General features: G+C 50.3%; 1 protein-coding gene and 2 pseudogenes across 1 annotated transcript in view; 2 read left to right on the top strand and 1 right to left on the bottom strand.

Moving 5' to 3' along the window:
• TSPEAR (thrombospondin type laminin G domain and EAR repeats) overlaps positions 1-21779 on the bottom strand; it is a 250187-nt gene that overhangs the window by 135684 nt on the left and 92724 nt on the right. The window lies entirely within an intron of this gene.
• Positions 3104-3670, top strand: LOC108539761 (keratin-associated protein 10-8-like; annotated as a pseudogene).
• On the top strand, positions 18414-19160 carry LOC108539809 (keratin-associated protein 10-3-like; annotated as a pseudogene).

Here is a 21779-nt window from a genome sequence, read left to right as displayed (position 1 = left end):
AAAAAAAAAAAAAAAAAAAAAAAAAAAGAAAGTGATGTACTGATGTATGCAGCAACAAGGTGCTTCTCACAGATATTGTGCTGAACAAAAGGAACCATAAAACAAAAGAGCTCCATAGAACAGGCAAAGCTAACCAATGATGAGAGAAGGTAGAACAGCAACTAATACTTACGGAGGAGGGGTTAACAGAGAGACAGCACAAGGGATCATTGAGGATTCTGGAAATGTTCCACATCTTCCCCAAAATATTCTAAGGGGAAACAGTTCCACTCAGATTATATCCAACTAAGCTATCAATCAAATAGAAGAGCAGAATAAAAGCATTTTTAGTCATGCTATGGCTCCAAAATATATCTTCCTTGCAACCATTTTCAGAAAGTTACTGGAGGATGTGCTCCACCAAAACAAGGGCATAAATCTAGAAAGAAAAAGACAAGGCATCCAGGAAGTAATGGATCCAACATCAGAGAGAGATGAATGAAAATTCAAAGACAAGAGTGAAGGGAGATCCCAGGAAACCTGTGTACCAGGCTAAGGGAGCAGTCAATAGAGACTGGTCCACAAATAAGAGAGCTCTAAGAGAGATGTTTCCAAAAAATAAATGAAGCTAATAGGTTGTTATATTTGAACCTCTTGAGTGGAGCATGGGGATGAATGAGTCAGAGTTTGGGGAGGAGCAATTTTAACTCCAAGAGGGGAAAACATAAACAAAAACAAAACATGTACAAATAAGGAAATTTAATCTGGTTCCACTATTCAGACTGGGCTATGAACAATACTTACTTTATTATAATATACATTCTGAACACTGATTTAACCGAATATTGATATTTAACTGCCCTTGCCTTCTGAGGATAGAAAGAGGGGAACTTTTCATGGGCCTGGTGATAAACAAGAGAAAGTGCTGTCCTCCACAATAGGAAATCAGATCATATCTGAAATTGAAAATGCAAGAAATAACAGAGCATATGCATTGTTTAATAATTCTGAGATAAGCAGAAGAACTAAGAAGAACATCTGGGATGGGCCTTGAGAGAGATGCACACCAGGGAGAGGGGGGTGTTAAAGGTATTCAGTTTTATAAGGAAAGCAGAGCACAAAAGTTTGAAAAATTTTCAGCCTGACTATGCAATAGAAAAGAAAAACCCATTTTCTAGGGAGAAATTCAAGCCGGATACAGAAATTTGCATAAGTAACAAGAAGCCTAATGTCAATCCCCAAGACCATGAGGAAAATATCTCCAGGCCATGTCAGAGACCTTCATGGCAGCCCCTTCCATCACAAGCCCAGAGGCCTAGGAGGAAAAAGTGGTTTTGTAGGTCCAGGGTCCCCATGCTATGTACAGCCTGGGGACTTGGTGCCCTGCATCCCAGCCACTCTGGCCATGGCTGAAAGGGGCCAATGTACAGCTTAGGCTGTGACTTCAGAGGGTGGAAGCCCCAAGCCTTGGCAGCTTCCATGTTGTGTTGAGCCTGCAAGTGCACAGAAGTCAATAATTGAGGTTAGATTTCAGATGTATGGAAACACATGGATGCCGAGGCAGAAGTTTGCTGCACGGGTGGAGCCCTCATGGAGCACTTCTGCTAGGGCAGTGTGGAAGGGAAATGTGGGGCCAGGGCCCCCACACAGAGTCCCTACTGGGGTACTGACTAGTAGAGCTGTGATAGGAGAGCCACCATCCTCCAGACCCCAGAATGATAGATCTACTGACACCTTGCACCGTGTGCCTGGAAAAGCTGCTGACACTCAATGCCGGCCTGTGAAAGCAGCCAGGAAGGAGGCTGCACCCTGCAAAGCCACAGGGGTGGAGCTGTCTGAGACCATGAGAACCCACCTTTTGCATCAGTATGACCTGGATGTGAGACCTGGAGTCAAACGAGACCATTTTGGAGCTTTAAAATTTGACTGCCCTACTGGGTTTTGGACTTGCACGTTCCTGTAACCCCTTTGTTTTGGTCAATTTCTGCCATTTGGAATGGCTGTATTTACCAAATACCTGTATCCCTATTTTATCTAGGAAGAAACTAGCTTGTTTTTGATTTTGCAGGCTCACAGGTGGAAGGAACTTGCCTTGTCTCAGATGAAACTTTGGACTGTAGACTTTTGGGTTAATGCTGAAATGAGTTAAGACTTTGGGGGACTGTTGGGAAGGCATGATTGGTTTTGAAATGTGAAGACATAAGATTTGGAGGGGCCAGAGACAGAATGATATGGTTTGGCTGTGTCCTTACCCAAATCTCAACTTGAATTGCATCTCCCAGAATTCCCGCATGTTGTGGGAGGAACCCAAGGGGAGGTAATTGAATCATGGAGGCCGGTCTTTCCTGTGCTATTCTAGTGATAGTGAATAAGTCTCATGAGATCTGATGGGTTTATCAGAGGTTTCTGCTTTTGCCTCTTCCTTATTTTTTCTTGCTGCCACCATGAAAGAAGTGCCTTTCACCTCCCACCAAGGTTCTGAGGCCTCCCCAGCCATGTGGAAGTGTAAGTCCAATTAAAACCCTTTTTCTTCTCAGTCTTGGGTATGTCTTTATCAGCGATGTGAAAATGGACTAATACAGGGGCATCCCACCAGAGTTTGCAGATGGAGCAGGTGGGGGTGGCAGGGTGTGGAGCCAGGGGGGCATTCCCAGCCAAGACACCCACTGTTCAGTGGAGCAGGACTCTGGGACAGGTGGAGAGCATCTGCTGGTAAAACACACCCCACCCCGGTACCAAATACCCTAATAGCAAAGACACACAGGCAAAGAGGGGAGGAAAGTGGGGCCGGGTTTTCCAGACTCGCCAACTCATGAACTGTTCGACTCCCAGCTCCACCAGCAGACATTCAGCATCATTGTGTGTGTTTGCTGGGCACAGACACCTGCAAGTGGCCAGCATCACCCAACCACATGCAGCAGTCCTGGGACCACAGTAACATCCCACAGCAAGTAAACTAATTAGGGTTGCCTGGAGGCAAAGTCTCAGCCACAACAAGGAAAAGGAATGCTTGTGAGACTCCTGTGAGGAAAATACCCAGGGAGGGTATAAAACCTCAGCAGCCAGGGCACACAAATACACACACCTCACGCCAGCACTCATACCACCCATCCCAGCACCCACCATGGCTGACACCTGCTGCACCAGGACATATGTGATTGCTGCATCCACCATGTCTGTCTGCTCCAGTGACGTGGCCTGTGTCAGCCGAGTCTCCTCCCCCAGCACCTGTACCGGCTCCTCCTGGCAGGTGGACAATTGCCAGAGAGCTGCTGCGAGCCCCCTGCTGTGCCTCAGCTGCTATACCCCTAGCTGCTGTGCCCACCCCTGTCTGGCACCGGTCTGTGCCCCAGTGAGCTGTGAGCTCAGCCCTGCAATCAGGCTGCACAAGCTCCTGCACACCTCATGCTTGCCAGCAGTCTAGCTGCCCAGCTGGGCTTGCTGCACCTCTCCCCCTGCAACAGGCCTTGCAGTGTGCCTGTCTGCTGCAAGTCCATCTGTCTGCAAGCCTGTGTGCTGTGGGCCATCTGCTGCAAGCCCGTGTGCTGTGTGTCCCATGTGCTCTGGAAGCTTCTCCCATGTGCAGCAATCTAGGTGCCAGTCAGCTTGTGCACCTCCTCCCCATTGCCAACAGGCCTGCTGTGTGCCCATCTGCTGCAAGCCCCATCTACTGCGTGCCCGTCTGCTCTAAGCTTCTCTTCTTGCTGCCAGAAGTCTAGCTTGCCAGCCAGCTTGCTCCCATCTCCTGCTGCAGCCCTCCTCCTGCGTTGTCCCTTCTCTGCGCCCGTGTGTCGCAGGTACCTTGCTGCGTGCCCGTCTCCTCTGCTGTGCCCCTGGCCTCCTCCTGACCAGCCCAGCTGTGTCCGCCCAGACTCCTGCATGTCCCTCCTCTGCCACCCTGCATGCTCCTGCCCGCCTGCTGAGCCCTCTTCTCAGGACAGGGAGTCTAGCTGCTGATGGGCACATCACTGGGCAGCCGGCTCAGGTCTGACCTTGGGTTAGGTGGCTGCCCCTACCTGAGACGGGGTCCCCGTGTCTCCCTTGTGCTGGGTTGACCTCCCCCTCCTTACTCCAGGAGCCTCCATTCGTCACTGTTCCCAGCTCCTGCCTCCCAGCAGGTACCCACCTGCCTGCTGGTCCTGTCTCCCTCCAGCTTCTTGCCCTGGGTCACTTGGCCTCGATTGACCTGTCCAGCACTCCTCCTGCTCCCCAATAAACTCTCCTTGGTCACCTGATCTCTTTTACTGTATATGCTCCTGGGGGGGACACACGTTTTGAGCTGACATGTCTCCTTCAGCCATGACTGTTTCTTAGGAGTGATGGACATAACCTAGAAGTCACACGGGACAGTGGCCCTAACTCCTCCAGGGACCGGTAACCAGGATGGACTCAACGGCCATCCCAGGAAGGATCCAGCCTGGCTCAGCCCCCATGCCCGGGTCTTCCTAAGCCTGGTCATTCACTGCCGTGCCCTGGGCTGTGGGGCTCTCCAGGTCCCAGGACGGTCCCACCCACTGCGCCACCTGGGAGAGCTCACCCTGCAGGGTCACCTGCCGGGAAGCTGGTCTGGGGTCCGGGCACCGTAGCCTCCGGACCTGGTCACCACCCCTGTGTGCCACCCACTGGAGGGTTCTGCCCGTTTAGCAGCAACGCAAGGGGAGAGTGAGGGGTGCTGCACCTGCACAGGAGACAAGGGGCTCGATGGGGACAAAAGCATCATGGGGTGGGTGGAGGGACATGCAGCATTCCCCAAGGATCTTGATGGAGACAAAAGCATCATGGAGTGGGTGGAGGGATGGGATGGGGGTGGAATGCTTGCTGCTGACTGGGACATTCCCCAAGACCCGTCGCCCCCTGCCTGTGAAATGCACGTCCTGCATGTCGTTTAGGTGTGTGACTTGTGATTTTCAAGGCTTGTCCCTAATCTCTCCCAGGGCAGACCTGGCCAGGTTCTTCAAGGCCCTGTGGCTCTGCTCCCCCGACCTGGGTCAGGGGTCCACACGGCTCCAGCTCAGGCCTCTCCTCCTCCCACCCTGCCCAGACGCATAGGGATGGCCCCTGCTCTGCTGGGCTTGCCCATCCCGCTGTAGGTCCCTCACCTGGTGACCCCATGAGCTCCCTCTCTAGTGTCTGTTGGGGTGCTTGGTGTCTGTCTCTGGGGACCTCAGCTCCCCCATCTTGCTCTGTGCACAGCACCAAGTCCCCACCTCGCTGCTTTGACTGATTCATGATCCGTGTGACCAGCATCACTGCCCCCTCCACACGCATTCAAGCCCAGCACACAGTCTGAGCTGGGGATGGCTGTCCGCACTGATGTCAGGCAGCCCTGAGTTGGCCTGCGTTGTACGCTTTGCATCACCTCCGTGGGGACGGCACCCAGAGACACGACCAGTAGTCACAGTGGCTGGAGGGAGCCCGGCTCTACAACAGGCACCCTCCCCAGGGGGGCTGTGTGGGTGGGTCCCTCACAGACAGGGAGTCCAAGAAACCTCGGCTATTCGTGAGTGACCAATCCCAGGGCCTGGGCGAGGGTGGAACAGAGCCCCTGGTCTGCCCTCCTCTCCTCCCAGTTCCAGGCTCGGTTCCTGGTAGGGCCATGCGGCGGGACTCCTGGACGTTCCTGCGAGTCCCTCTCCCCTCTGACCGGGCCTGCCCGGGGATGTTGGGCTGCAGGGACCATCACCAGCAGACAGTTGAATGCATGACAGACTTCTCCAATGAGACACGCAGAGCAAGAGTTCAAGAAAACCCTGATGCACTTAACTCCATAAACAGATGGCAACCTCTCTACGCCACAAGACCAAAGCAGAAAACCAGTGACAAAGGAAGCCACGGTGTGAGAGAAGACACTGGACTGAGGAGATTTCAATGAGGCAAAGGCATAAACTCCCGGGAGGAAATAGGCATGGACAGGCTACTCCCACACAGCGGCCCAAACGGCCCTGGAACCCGAGACGTTGGCACCCCTGGGAGGCAGGGTCCTGCCGACAGGAACCCCAGGCACCTCACCCCACCTGTCCCGGAGGAAAAGGCTGGACACACCCGTCGCTCACGGGCCGTGGCAGGCAGGAGCTCCAGCTGGCTATGGAATTGGGGGATTGGCCCCACTGCTTTGGGAAGAGGCGAGGCCATATCTTACCACGTGAGAGGCCCTCCTGGACCCTGCCATCTGCAGTGCTGAAAAGTCGCCGGCGCATGTACGAAAGCGGCACTGTTTGTTACCATGAAAAATTAGAAACCACCTAAATATCCATCCACGAGGGAACGGAGGTGAATGGCGCCAGCGCCGCACCACGGGGAGGCCCTGAACGAGGGCCGTGCGCTCACCGGAGCCGCACACACACGGGAGCGCCAGTGCGCAGGCTGCGGGGGAAAGCCCAGGCCGCGCAGGTGCCAAGCGAGGCAGCGCTCTCTGGCCTGGGGACACGCCTTAGCAGCTTGTCTAAATAAGTGGATGGGATCCTTCCTCTTAGCGTATTTTCCAGAGATATACCTGGGGGATTAAAGAAACTTTTATCGTAGAATGAATGACAGCGGGGATCCCACCACCCAGATTAACCAGATGTCATTAATTCCATGATAAAAGGTTTGTTTTTTAAAACACTTATTCCGGTTTTTGTGGAACCATTTGAAATTCAGTGTGGTACCACATGGCGGTGCTTCCCCTGGGTGCCACTGCAGAGCCTCCTGGGAGTGAAAGCCTTCTCCCGCCTGCCCGCCAGGAGTGCAGCTGAGGACGGCCAACTTCTATATATATATAGTTATCAAAAGAAGCAGAGCGTCATGCAACAGTCATATCCACATTTCCCAAAAAGCCCCCCAAACTGGAATCAGAGTGGTCTGTGCACTGCCCTGGTGACCCTGATGTTCTCGTCTCATTTAACCCAGGAGCGTCCTCCCAGGACCAGGTCCTGAGCATTCTGGACGCTGCTGTGAGGTCTTCATCAAGGAAAACACTCCCATGAGACAGCTGCTTCAGGCGGGGCCACCAGGGACGCCAAAGCCACTGTCAGGAGGTGCTTGAGCAACAGAGTGTCCCTGCAGAGCCACATCCCGCAGCGGCGGCCACACGGAGACCACCCTATCTCCACAGAGATAGGTCGGCAGCGCCTGGGCAAAGTGCAGTGTGTCAGCCGGCGCCTCCCAACGGGGCTTCCTATGTGTCAGTGCATGCACGTTTAGGCTCTCCAGCCCAAGGCCGCATCTGTTTGATGCAGGCAAAGGCAGCTGCCCCAGATCCCTGCCAGGATAACCTCTGCTCCAACGACGCAACAGCAGGGAACAAACCCCAGGGGAGGTGGATGCTCTCACGGTGCCCTTTTGTCTCTAAAGTGGGGAGAGATCTTACCATTCTTTTTCTCTGCCAGGACATTGCCTTGGGGGTGGGCATCTCCCTTCTCCACCCCACACCACCCTCTACACAATCACAGACACGAGGCTGAGACACTGGCCCAAATGTCACAGGCATGCAGCCACGGGGCTCTTACCTTTCAGAGCCCGTCAACCCCCGACCCGGGGTCCCCAGCCCCTCACCATGCTGCCTGGCCCTGCCTCCTCCTCCCTGCCAGGTGCCTTTCAGAGCTTCACAGCCACCTCCTCCACCTCCCACAACTCCTCCAGTCCCTGTTCTCAGATCAGTGGGGCAAGCCTGGCTTTGTGTACATGGAAACAAGACCCTGGTCAGCACCCGCTCCTAGAGTTCCGCTCAGCAGTGAGAACGAGACACCATGGCAATGCAGCTGTGTACCAGATGCCTGGCTCAGCGCAGGCAGCGCACAGAGTCTGTGGTATGACCACACCAAGCAGCCCTAAGGCAGCAGGTGTCCGCCCAAGCCTCAGCCTCTGCTCCAGCCATACCTGCCCACTCAGGTGTATTTTTTGTCTGACTTTTGCTCCTGGGGCCGAACAGCCCAGCCAATTCAACACAGCCCCAAGGCTGTACTAAAAGTTCCTAGGAGGAACACGTGCCACAGCCTAGACACCCACCAGGAAAAGCAACCAGGAAAGGAAGGTGCAGTGGGGAGCCCTGCCAGAAAACACACATGGGGAGGGTCTCTAAAACCCCAAGAGCCCCAAGCACCTCACTCACTCACCCACTCACTCACTCATTCCTCCCCCAGCTCACCTCTTCTGCACCCCCCGCATGGCCACGTCCACCATGTTCATTGCTCTAGCACTTGCACTGACTCCTGGCAGGTGGCAGGCCCCAGCTGTGCTGGTAGGTGAGACATGGGGGGAGACTTGGGCTCCAGCTATCCCAATGCTCAGGGAGTTCCACTCATGGACAGCTTGGGCATCCTGGCCTCCTGTGCATGTTCACAGACACTCAGGGACACCCTCTGCTCCAGCCCCAGGCTTGCCGCTGGGATGCAGAACAGAGAACAGAGACACAGCCTCCAGAATTCCCTGTGCTGGGCTGGGTGGGTGGAGGGCCGGTGGGAACAGGAGGGCCCCAATGGCAGAGGAAGTCCGGGACAGCGTGGGGACACATGCAGACCAGAGGGCAAGAGAAACACACAGACACACAGGTCCAGATGTAGCCAGATGTGGTTTCAAACAGGATAGAGCCAATCTGAGAACAGACTCCTAGAAATGCAACTGCAGGCAAGGGACGCTGGCGAGGTGTGGCTGTCACCAGGTTGCCTGCAAGAGGCCCCGAGTCTTTACTTCTTAACAGCTATACAATTACAATGTCAGGGGCACACATTATTCTTTCTTTGCCTATTTAATAAAGAAAAATATCTTATGGTTTTCTTCAGCTAGGTGCGCAGTGTTCCAAAGTGCGGACACGCTGCACTTGATGGCTGCAATGCCAGGTGGATGGCCCTGAATGTCTCTCCAGTTGTTAATTATTACAAACGACACTTCTGTGGGTGTTTCCACCATAGGCCTTTCCACACTCAGGTACGTGTTTGCCTAAATTCCTAAAAGTGGCACTTCTAAGCTGGAGTGTTAGCAGATTTTGAATTCATAAAGATACTTAGAAATGCCCTCAAAAAGAGTGTCCAAACTGCCTGCTAAGACCGATGACAGAGGGAATGGTGCAGTGGGTAACTGTAAGGGCCTGTCCCTCCACGGAACATCAGAAACTGGCAAAACAAACAGATCTGGTTGGACTTTGTGTCCCCACCCAAATCTCATCTTGAACTGTCATCCCCAGGTGTTGATGGAGAAACCTGGTGATTGGATCATGGAGATGGCTTCCCCCATGCTGTTCTCGGGATAGTGAGTGAGTTCTCACCAGATCTGATAGTTTTTTTGTTTTTTGGGTGTTTTTTGTTTTTGTTTTTGTTTTGAGACGAGTCTCGCTCTGTCACCCAGGCTGGAGTGCAGTGGTGCGATCTCAGCTCACTGTAAGCTCTGCCTCCCAGGTTCACGCCATTCTCCTGCCTTGGCCTCCCCAGTAACTGAGACTACAGGCACCCAACACCACGCCCAGCTAATTTTTTGTATTTTTTAGTAGAGACGGTTTCACCATGTTAACCAGGATGGTCTCGGTCTCCTGACCTCGTGATCCACCAGATCTGACGGTTTTATAAAGCAGTTTTTCCTGGTCTCACTTTTTTCTCTCTCCTGCCACCATGTGAAGAAGGTCCTTGCTTCCCCATTGCCTTCCGCCATGACTGTAAGTTTCCTGAGGCCTCCCCAGCCATGTGGAACTGTGAGTCAATCAAAGCTCTTTCTTTTATTCATTACTCAATCTTGGATAGTATCTTTACAGCAGTGTGAAAAGGACTAATACACAAACAAAACAGACAAACACTACCTGGTAAAATCAACTTTTTCTGAACTCTGGAAAACAGTAGAAGGTTTGCAGCATGCAAGGGAACACATAACCAAGTAAAAGCAACAGAGCCCAATAGGAGAGCCTTGTGGATTTTAACTTCCCCTTGCCCCATCCCCCATCCCCAGCTGGGTGACAGTCAGGAAGACAGCAGCCGGAGTTCCTGGTGCGGGGTGCTGCTGCCAGGGAAGCAGAGGGGACCTTGTTTGCAAGGCAGTGCAGTTGTCTGTTTCGACCCGTCTGGCGGCTCCCTGAAGGACTAACACACAGGGCTTGCCTTATTTCACCAACTCAGACTTTCTCAAGGCAGAGGAACAGCTATATGCAGGGTGTGTGTTACAACGTTTAAAGGTAAATGAACAAGTCACTGACACCTAAGTCAAAAATGATCAGTTGGGAAAACATTGAAAACTCCCAAAATGCCTGGGAGGAAAAGCTGGGAGATGACATGCTTTGAGGAATAAGGGAGTTAGGAGATTCCACATATTTTTAAGAGTCCAGAAAGCCCCCATGCATGTCTATGATGGGGTAATGGCTCAGAAAAGAGCTGAGAAGCTCTCAATGCTCACCTCTGGCTGAACTTCAGGCGCTGAGCAAGCAGGAAGTGAAGGTGCAAGCAGGAAATGAAGGGGAAGGCAGAGTTGCAAACTCCCCAGCTGAGTGCTGAGGGTGTGGACCAACACACAGAGCCCAGCTACAAACCCTAAAGAAAAATACTTTTTGTTTCCAGGGGTTTAAGGAACTCTCTGTCAAATTACTATCTCAGCACTAAGCTAACAGAACAGTGAGCACACATGATGAAGAAACTATTTTTAAAACTGACAGAAACAAACAAAAACAACCACAATCCACAACAATCAGCAACAGCAAACTGCTCAGAGGGAGGAGAACCTGATACCCAGAAATATCCCACTGTAATAGTCACTGTCCAGTTTTCACCAGAGGCATGTGCCATGCAAAAGCAGCAAGAAATATGAGCTACTCATGAGGAGGAAAAGCAATCAATGGAAAATCTCCCTGAGGAAGCCCAGAATTGGACTTACTAGACAAAGTCTTTCAATCAACTCTCTTAAACATGTTCAAAATACTAAATAAAATCACAGACAATGAATTAAGATAAACCAGGAGACTAATGCCTCACCAAATAGAGAATATCAATAAAGAGATAGGAGGAATTTGAAAAAGAAATTAAATAGAAATTCTGGAATTGGAAAGTACAATCACTGAAATAAATAACTCATGATATGGTTTCAACAGCAGATTTTAGCATCTATAAGAATTAGTGAACATGAAGATAGATCCATTAAAGTATTCTAGTCTGAGGAGTAGATGAGAAAATGAGGAGCAGATGAGAGAATGAAGAAAAAAACAAATCTGAAAAGACCTGTGGGACACTATCAAGCATACCAACACACTTAGCAGGATTTCCAGTTGGAGGGGAGACAGTGGGAGCAGAAAAAATAGCTGAAGTAATAATGGCCCAAACTTCCAAAATTGAGGAAACACATCAATCTAACTGAAAGAGATTCACATAGAAACACAGTATAATCAAACTCTCAGAAGTCAAAACAAAGAATCTAGAAAGCAGTGGGACAGAAGACTAACAGCGGACTTCTCATCAGAAACCATGGAGGCCAGAAGGCAGTGGGATGACATATTTAACATGCTGGGTTTGGGCACAGGGATAGGGAGCACCCAATAACCAAAAAGACAACTGCATCTGGCAAAGTGATCCTTCAAAAGTGAAGAAGTAACACATTTTGAGGTAAATCAAACCTGAGAGAGCTCATTTCTGAAAGCTGTGCCTTACAAGAAATGCTAATTCAGGCTGAAGTAAAAGGGCAGTAGATAGTAACCTGAAGCAATATGAATGAAGAAAGACCAACAGCAAAGGCAGCCATGTTGGTAGTTTGTGTGTTTATAGGAGTTTCTCCATTACATCTTGGTTATCTAATTTGTTGGGTACAAATATTCATAGTATTCCTTTATAATTATTTTTATTAATGTAAGGTCAGTAGTGATGTTACCATTTTCATTTACGATTTTAGTTATTTGAATCTGTCTTCCTTTAATCAGTCTAGATAGAAGTTTATTAAATCTGCTGCTCTTCTCAAAGAACCAACTTTTTTGTTTATTGATTCTCTCTATTGATTTTTAAAATCTCTATTCCATTTATCTGCGCTCTGGACTTTATTTTCTACCTTCTGCTAAATTTGGATTCAGTTTGCTCTTTTTCTAGTTCCTTAAGGTGTAAAGTTAATGATTGGAGATGTTTCTATTTTTTTTAATGTAAGCATTCATAGCTATCAATTTCCCTCTGTGTACTGCTTTCATTGCATCTCATAAGTTTTGGTTTACTGTGATTTCTTTTTCTTTCCTTTCCAAGAGTTTTCTATCTTCTCTTTGAATTCTCCTTTGACCAATTGGTTGTTTGAAAGTGTGCTGTTTAGTTTACACATATTTGTGAATTCCAGCTTTTCTTTTGTTACTGATTTCTAGTTTCTTTCCATTGTAATCAGAGAAGATACTCTGTATGATTTAAGTCAATTTAGATTATTGAGGCTAGTTTTGTGGCCTAAGGTATAGTCTAATCTGAAGAATGTCCCATGTGAACTTGAGGAGAGTGAGTTTTCTGCTGTGGTTGGGTTGTGTGCTTTTGCATATATCTGTTAGACCTAATAGATTTATGTCATTTTTCAAGTTCTCTATTTCCTTATTGAACAAAAATTTAGTTCTGTTATTTTATGCTTTTTTAATTAGAGGAATGGCTTATTGAAATCTCAAACTCTTATTGTAGAACTGGAACTGTCTATTTCTTTCTTCAAGTCTGTCCATTTTTGTTTCATATACATCGGTGATCTGATGTTAAATGTGTATATATTTATAATTGGTATATCTTATTGATGGATGGACTTTAATCACTACATAATGTCCTGTGGGCCCAGCCCCTGCTGATCAGTCTGCTCCAGCTTCTATATGACAGTGGCTTCCTCATCAGGCTCCTTTCCTGGCCCGTGACTTGCCCCTCCTCAGTAGGGCCATCATGTCCCCAGGTCACCATGTGGCCCCCAGGGCAGCACATAACATTCCTCAGTTGCTCTCACTAGAGGCCAATACTTCAGGCCTTACTTCCTAAGGTCTGGAAAATTATGGCGGCCTAATAAAACAAGCTGACAAATTTAAGACTGGTATTATTTCTCTCCCAGGTGTTTGAGAACATTCAGCAGTGAAAGTAGTTGGGTCTGTAGTTGGCTCTGTAGGAAAGCTTTTAATTTTAGATTCAAGTTATTTAATCAATATAGGATATTTGTATTTTTTTTTCTCCTGTTGTGTGGATTTGGTATCTTGACAAATAGACAGTTGTGTCTCCACCAACTCAATCAATACAGAGACTCCTCTCATCATCCCATAAATTTCCCTCATGGCCCTTTGTAGTCATTTCATATCCCCATCCTAGCCCCTGGCAGCCACAGATTTTTTTTGGTCCCTTTACTATCACCTTTTCCAAAATGTTATATGCATGGAACCCCATGGTGCTTAGTATTTTGCCATATAATAATTGACTTAAATAGACCCTTCACTAAAGAGCAGATACAGATGGCAAATAAATACATGAAAACACGCTCCACATCATGAGTCATCAGGACAATGCAAACTTAAACCCCAGTGACTCTCTCTATACAGCTGTGTTGACTAAAGTAACAACACATCTGCTGTGCAGGACTGGCAAGAATGTGGGGCTTTGCTGATACGCTTGAGCTTAAACCTCCCATATCATTTTGGTTTTTGCTTATGCAAGGAATCTACTCCCTTTTATCTCCTTGCTTTACTGTTTGTGGATCTAGTGTTTTGAGATTGTTATTCCCCCATGTTCCGTTCACCGTATTAGTTCCTAGGGTTGCCACAGCAAACACCACCAAAAAAGTGACTTATAAGGGTGGAAAGGTATTATCTCGCAGTTCTGAGGGCCAGGCACCTGAAATGAAGGTATCCACAGAGCCATGCTTTCTCTGAGCTCCAAGGGAGAATCTGTCCTTGCCCCTTCTAGTTTCTGGTGCTCCCAGCAAACTCTGGCGTCCCTTGGCTTCTAGCTGCCTCATGCCAGTCTTTGCCTTGGTTGTCATATGACTTCTCCCCTTTGTGTGTGTGTTTGAACTTCCTTCTCCTTTCTCTTATGAAGACACTAGTCATTGGATGTAAGGTTCACTATAACCTGGTATGACCTCATTTTAACAACATCTGCAAAGACCCTATTTCTACGTAAGGTCACACTGTGAGTGATATGGTTTGGTTCTATGGCCCTGCCAAATCTCATTGTGAAATGTGATCTCCACTGTTGGAGGTGGGGCCTGGGGGGGGCCATCTGGGCCATGGAAGTGGATCCCTCATAACTTACTGCTGTCCTTGCGGTAGTGAAGGAGCTCTGGCAAGATCTGGTTGTTTAAGTGTGTAGCACCTCCCATCCTCCACTCTCTTTCTCTTGCTGCTGCTTTTGCCATGTGACATGCCCACTCCCCCTTCACCTTCCACCGTGAGTAAAGCTCCCTGAGGCCTCCATAGAAGCTGAGCAGATGCCAGCACCATGCTTCCTGTGCAACCTGCAGAACCATGAGCCAACTAAACTTTTCTCTTTGTAAATGACCCAATCTCAAATATTTCTTTATAGCAATGCAAGACCAGCCTCACACAGCAAGGTTCTGGGTGGATATGACTTTTGGGGAGGCAAGATTCAACCCACTACACTCATCTCCTTCCTCCTGAGTTGTATATTCTTTGATTACTCTAGTGGAGATTACAACATGAATCTATGACTTTTTAAAGTCTAATGTAAATTAGATCTTACATTATTTCCCAGAGAGTATAGTATACTAAGATCACTTTAACTTCATGTAGCCCCCTCCTGAATTTTGTGATCTTCTTGCCATGTATTTTATTTCTATAAATATTTTACAACTTCTAAGACATCTTATACAGTAAATTTTCATTTAGATTTCCCCACGTGTCCTTCTTTTGTTACACTTCATTTCCTTTTTGACTTCTTGCTTCCATCTGCGATCATTTTCATTCTGCCTAATTATCTTTTTATTTTCCTTAGTGCAGATCCTGCTGGTGACACATCCTGTCAGCATCCAGAGAACGTCATTTTCCTGTCCTCATTTTTGAGGATCTTCTTCCCAGGTGTAGAATTCTAGTTGGGTGCTTCTTTTCTCTCAGACAGTAAATATATCATTCCATCATCCTCTGGCTTCCATCATTTCTACTAAGTCATCTGTAAATGTTACTATTGCTTCTTTAAAGGTAGTATTTTTTTCCCCCTCTGGCTGTTTTTAAATTTTTCTCCGTCTTTGGATTTCTGCCCCAATATGCACAAGTATAGTTTCCTTTGTATTCACCTTGTTAAAGATTCTTAAACGCTTTTTGCACCTATGGGTTAATGTTTTTCATCACTTTAAACTTCTTGTCTGTTATACCTTCCAATATTTTACTACCCTTATTTTACTCATCTCCTTCTATGATTTCAACCATTTATATTCATAATTATTTACAACATAAGGGCATGCTTATTACACCACTTTCTTTATTTCCCTCTTTTCTTTCCCATCTCTGTACTCAGGCTTGACATTTCCTCATCTCCCTTTCTTCACTAATCTTCTCTTTAGGTTTGTCTAGTATGTTGTCTAGCTAATCTACTTCGTTCTTAATTTCAGCTATTATGTTCATTTCCAGAATTTCTGTTTGATTCCATTTCATAAATCTAGTTTGACACCAAAATTCTCCATTTGTCCTCTGTTTTCCCGAGCAAGCTAATCAGCACTACTTTAAATTCCAGTTTGACATTTCTAATAACTAAAGGCCCCATGTATCTGTTTTTCTTGTTTGTTTTTTCCTCTTGGTCCTTTGGTCAGTTGGTTTGTCTTCTAGTATCCCTAGTAATTTTTTACTGAATCCAGGACTTCATGAAAATTTCTGAGATGATTTGAGCCTCTGTTGATGCTCCTGTCTCCAGAAGAGATCACTTTAGTTTCTGGGAGGCAGTTAGGCTATGGACAAATTATATGAGTTGAATATGAGCTGATTTAAAGGTGGGCTTCATTCTTCTTTCTGGTTTTTCCTTCATCCCAGGGAGTAATCTTTCACTTATATTCACTATTTCCAACTGAAAGTCTGTTTTTGTTGTTGTTGTTTTACCAGAATCCCTCCCCCTTCTCAGGTCCTGAACTCTGTGTTTTTGTCTTCCAGTTGCATGAGACCCACTCAAAGCTGTGCTCAGCCTCAGCCTCACGGCTGTGGTCTGTGAATCAGTAAATGCCTCAATAAGAAAATCCACAAGAAAGATTGGGCTCACTTCGGTGCACTTTCCCTCTAATGGTGATTCACTCACTCAAGTCTCAGCTGTCTTGATGCCTCCTGGTGCCCTCAAATACAGATTTTGTTTGTTAAACCAGGTTTCCTAATTTTTCTCAGCTAGATGGCCAGTCTGATGTAAGCCAATTCCCCACACACGAAAACAGAACTTGACAGAGAGTTTTATACAGTGTAAGAAAAACGTGGCACAGTGGAATCATTCTCAGAGCTCAGAATTACTCTTCAATAGTTTCTCCAAAAACATTTATTATTTCAGCCCATTTTTATGAAGGATCTTCCCTATTCCAGGCATTATTTTAGGCCCTCAGAGATTGAGTGGTGAACAAGATAAACACACTTCCTGCCCACATGAAACTTATCTTTGAATAATGGGAGCTGAGGACAGCAAAGAAAATGAGCAAGAAAAGTTAGGAGACTTGGCACAGAAATACTGATGATGGGCCAGGGATGGTGGCTCACGCCTGTAGTTTCAGCAATTTGGGAGGCCGAGGCAGGAGGATCACTTAAGCCCAGGAGTTCAAGACCAGTTGGGCAACATAGCAAGACCCTGGTCTCTACAAAAAAGAAATCTGTTTTTACAAAAAGAAATGTTGATAATGGGACTTGAACTATCGATGATTGAAGCGCATCATAAAGCTATTATAGCCTTTAAGAGCAGAACCAAATCCACAGCCCCAAATGGACCAGTTCAAACTTTTCTTTCCCATCTGAAACCCAGTCCTATCCCCAGCTTTCCCACACGCACGTCTGAGTGGGCCTCGGGGAAGGCTGTGGGGAGGGGCATGGCCTCTCCTTCCTTGCTCCCCTTCTCCCTGTTTCGGGCTCTAACTCCTCCAGTGATGGGGACGGGGAAAGGAATGTTCAGGGCCACCACTGTGGTGCTCACTGGCCACTGCTGCACCTTCTCTCCGGCTGCTCCAGTGATCCTGTGCTTCTACCGGCTGCTTCTGCCTCTTCAGTGAGGACCCACTTCAAAGAGGAGATGCCCCCAGGGACAAGAGTTGGAGGACTCTCTCCCTGGGACACCACACTTTGCGTAAGACTGAAGGGCCACCCCTGCCTCCACAGCCTGCTTCTTACAACCTGGGCAGCCCTGGTGGGGTGTGGCCGCTGGCCATAGCTGGTCAACTTCTGTCTTATTTTAGAAAGAAGCCCTGTGGGGACAGGTCTGACCCGGAAGGTTAGCATTATTTTTAGAATGAGAGGTCGTTTCCAGCTTTGCCAGATTCAGAGCAACAAATACATTCTACTCAACATCGTGTAATATGTCTTATTTTACAATGGACTATGCATATGTGTACTTGAATTTTTAAATAAAAATGTGAAATCACAATCAATATTATAATTAGCTGGTGGGTAGCAGTGTTCCTGGAAAGTGATCAGGGCCATTTAAGAAGGCGAGAAGCTCGGGACTTCATGATGCCCTGTGGTGACAACAATTCATCATCAAATATTGTGCTGCCGTGAGAGTTGCCTGTGGCTGACCCGGGGGTGTGCGATGGGGCCTGTGGGCAGGGCTGGTGAGAAGAAGATGCTTGCAGTGCCGGGCACACAGAGGAGATGGCTCCAGCAGTGGTGAGGCTGGCGGTCGCCTGCTACCTAGCACAGCCACTTCACAGGTTCAGAACCCAAAACCACAGCCCAGGATGCTGTCATTGTGTCTGAACAAGGAGCAGGCTGAGCCCACGATCCTGGCCCTGGAACAGTCCTGCTGCCTCCCAAGCAAAGGACAAGGTGGGCAACGGACAGAGGGCAGGAGGCACAGAGGCCACGGGGATTAGAAATTGGCGAGTCCTGTGTCGTGCAGCAGGGGAAGGACCATGCTAGAGGAGGAGTTTGCACCACGGGAAACAATTCCTAAGGGCTGGCTTCCTGCAGAGGGAGCCCGTGTCCTGAGGCTGCTGGGTGGTGCCCCAGCACCTCCCAGCAGGTGCTGGATGATGCCCCAGCAACCAAGGATGGCCCCAGGCACATCCCACCCACATCCCACCCGCTGGATGCCCACAGCCCTCCTTGCCTCCAGAAGCCAGCTGGGATCAGTCCCACCCCTACTCCCGCCCCTGAGGTTCCACATGTGACAGGCTATAGCCCAGGTGTGAAAGGAGATTTGGGAGCTGGGCAATACCACCAGCAAACAAACACCCCTAATCATAACAGACGCTGCCTGTCAGGTACAAGGAAGGGGAGGCTGTGGGCCCTGGAACAACAAGGCCAGGAGGGGTATAAAAGCCAGAGGGCCCCAAGAACCTCACACACTCCCACACTCACACCTCCCCACCCCAGCATGGCCGCGTCCACCATGTCCCTCTGCTCCAGCGCCTGCACCGACTCCTGGCAGGTGGACGACTGCCCAGAGAGCTGCTGTGAGCCCCCCTGCTGCGCCCCTGGCTGCTGCGCCCAGGCTCCCTGCCTGACCCTGGTCTGCACCCCAGTGAGCTGTGTGCCCAGCCCCTGCTGCCAGGCAGCCTGTGAGCCCAATCCCTGCCAATCAGGCTGCACCCTGCAACCCTCGTGCTGCCAGCCAGTCTAGCTTGCCAGCCGGATTGCTTGCACTTCCCTCCCCGTGTCAGCAGGCCTGCTGCTTGCCCGTCTGCTGCAAGCCATGGGCTGTAAACCTGTGGTGTGTGCCTTCTTCATGTTGTCCAGCAGTCCTATGCGCCAGCCGATTTGCTGCACCTCCTCCTCCTGCCAGCAATCCTGCTGTGTGCCCGTCTGCTGCAAGTCTGTCTGCTACAAACCCATCTGCTGTATGCCTGTCTGCTCTGGCACTTCCTCTCCATGCTGCCAGCAGTCTAGCTGCCAGCCGGCTTGCTGCACCACCTCCTGCTGCAGACCCTCCTCCGTGTCCCTCCTCTGCCGCCCTGTGTGTAGGCCCATCCGCTGTGTGCCTGTGCCCTCCTGCTGTGCCCCCACCTCCTCCTGCCAGCCCAGCTGTTGCCGTCGAGCCTCCTGTGTGTCCCTCCTCTGCCGCCCCACGTGCTCCCGTCCGGCCTGCTGAAGGCTCTTCTCAGGCCAGAAGTCCAGCTGCTGATGGCCATGTCCCCTAGGGCTAGCCAGGCTCAGGCCTCACCTCTCTTCCAGTCCTTGGAAGCCCCTGACCTCCCACCCCATCCAGCCTCAGCACAGCTCAACATAGAGAAGGAGCAGCCCCACCCACAGCCACCCAGCCCAGGGGTGGGGTCTGAGATGCTCACTGGCTCCTCCCTGACCTCCCCATGGGCGGGCGAGCCCTGACTGCTCCTCATGGCGCTTCCTGGCTGCAGACCACGACCCTCTGCTGGTCAGGTACGGGCCCTCCTGACCCGGGTCTCGCACCCAGGAGTGTCACCCTCTGCCTCTGAGCACCAATAAAGCCTCTGCAGCTCCAGCTGACTCTGTGCTGACTCTCCGCACCCAGGGCGGGATGGGGCAGAGTGGGGCTTGGTCTGGCTCTGGGGAGCTGGGCCCCGTGGATCTCCTTACATCTCCAGCTGGGGACCGTGGGGACTCTTGTGTGACACCTGGAAGCTCTTGTCCACCTTGTGGCATGTTCTGCTGTCCGGCTCCCCTCCCAGGTCCTGTGGGGCCCAAAAGCTTTGCTCAATGACTGAGTCCCACGGACACCACATGGCTCGGGCCAACGCCCCACTCACCATGGGTAGAACCAGCTCCTTCCCACGGCAAGGGTTGGGGCTGTCCCAGGGGCTGGCAGGCTCCAGTTGTGCTGGGAGGTGGGAGACGGGCAGTGGGGGGTGGGTGTGGAGGCTTGGGCTCCAGCTGTCCCAGTGCTCAGGAGTTCCACTCGGAGACAGCTTGGCCATCCTGGCCTCCTGCGCACACTCACAGACACTCAGGACGGCCCCTGCTCCAACCCTGGGCTTGCTGCTGGGATGCAGAGCGGAGAAAAGAGACGTGGCCTCCAGAGCTCCCTGTGCTGGGCTGGGTGGGCGGAGGGCCCATGGGAACAGGAAGGTCTCAGGGTGCTGATGACAGATGAGTCCCAGGACAGTGTGGGAATGTGTCCAGACCACAGAGCAGGAAGGAGCCTCCTGGGGGCAGGTTCTTAGCTCCTGCCACGGGAGACAGGCAGATGGCCAGAGCCACACTGTCCCCTCCAGTCCTCACCCGCGCCCCCTGCTCCGTGACCCGGGCCTGCAATGCTGCCCACTCTTCTTGCCTTAGGAGAACACAGTCGGGTTTGGGGGCCTCAGCCGTACTCTGTGGGCACAAAGGACCCCCACACCCGAGGGGGCTGCATGTGTCAGCTCAGGCTGCTGTGACAAAGTCCACGGGCTGGGGGCTCGAGCCACACACGGGGTCCCTCACAGTCCTGGGGCTGGAAATCGAGGCCCAGGTGTGGCAGGGCTGGTTCCCGAAGCCTCTCTCCTGGGCTTGAAGACACAGTCTCCTCTCTGTGTCCTCATGGGGCTGTCCCTCTGTGTGTGTCTCTGCCCTCATCTCCTCTTCTCACGAGGACACCAGTCATTGGATTCGGGCCCACCCATAGGACCTAATTTTAACTTAGGACTTCAACATGTAAATTCGGGGGAATCACAAGTCAGCCCATAACAGGGGTCTCTGGCTTTGGCCCTTGAGGCAGGAGTGAGGGTGGCAGTGAGGCCACCTGTGCCTTAAAGACCCCAGTGGCGCCTGGCTGGGGCAGGCACTCCCTGTCCATAAACTGCAAGGATGGACATTTGGACAGACACAGCCCTCAGGGAAATTCTGCTCACATGGACCCCTTCACCCGCTGAACAACGCTGTCCAGAGACCTCAGACACCCACCAAATGGTTCCTGTTTAGGCATCCTGTTGTCCCCAGTGCCTGGCTCCTAATGGGAATTGTCACTGGTCCCACCGCAGGAGGCATGGCTTGCTTCCAGACGGGGAAGGTGGGGATGGAGCGCAGGCCAGGCAACTGTGCTGGAAGAGACAGGCTGCACAGGGATGGGTGCAGGGAAAGTGGGGACCACAGGGCTGTCGAGGAGGTCAGGAGTGTCTTGCACAGGCTTCCTGAGTGGTATGAAGAGTGACCTAGGGCTTCAGGGTCCGTAGTACGCACACTCACAGTGATAGAAACCAATTCAGGATTTCGGAATGGGAGCTCTTGGAGACCTTGACGAGGGGTTTTCCAGTCATGTTCTGGGGGTAGGGGCATCCTGTGGTAGGCAGAGGGGGAACAAGCACTGGGGAAGTTAAACGTGAAGGTAAATAATTTTTTCTCCAAAGATCTAAAACAACAAGGCAGGAGAGGAGCACAGCAGTGACGGCTTCCAGAAGGACTAACACACAGGGCTTGCCTTCTTTTACCAACTCAGATTCCCTCCAGCCAGAGAAGCAGCTACACAGAGGCTTGGTCAGAACATTTAAAGGTAAATGAACCAGTCACTGCCACCTGGGCAAAGAATATCTGTTGGGAAAACAATGGACACCCCAAAAAACCTGGGAGGAAGAGCTGAGAAATTAGACACTTTGGGGAATAAGGGCGTTGGAAGATTCCACATATTCTTGGGAGTCTACAAGGTCCCCACGCATGACCATGACGGGGCACAGAAAAGACCTGAGAAGCTCTCAGTGCTCACCTCTGGCTGAACTGCAGGCTCTGAGTAAGCAGGAAGTGAAGGGGAAGGCAGGAAGTGAAGGGGAAGGCAGGAAGTGAAGGGGAAGGCAGG

This window comes from Rhinopithecus bieti, unplaced genomic scaffold, assembly GCF_001698545.2.
Source record: "Rhinopithecus bieti isolate Rb0 unplaced genomic scaffold, ASM169854v2 scaffold_18153, whole genome shotgun sequence".
NCBI classification, from domain to species: Eukaryota; Metazoa; Chordata; class Mammalia; order Primates; family Cercopithecidae; genus Rhinopithecus; species Rhinopithecus bieti.
The sequence above is the reverse complement of the archived record's forward strand: the minus strand, read 5'-3'. Positions and strand labels throughout refer to the sequence as shown.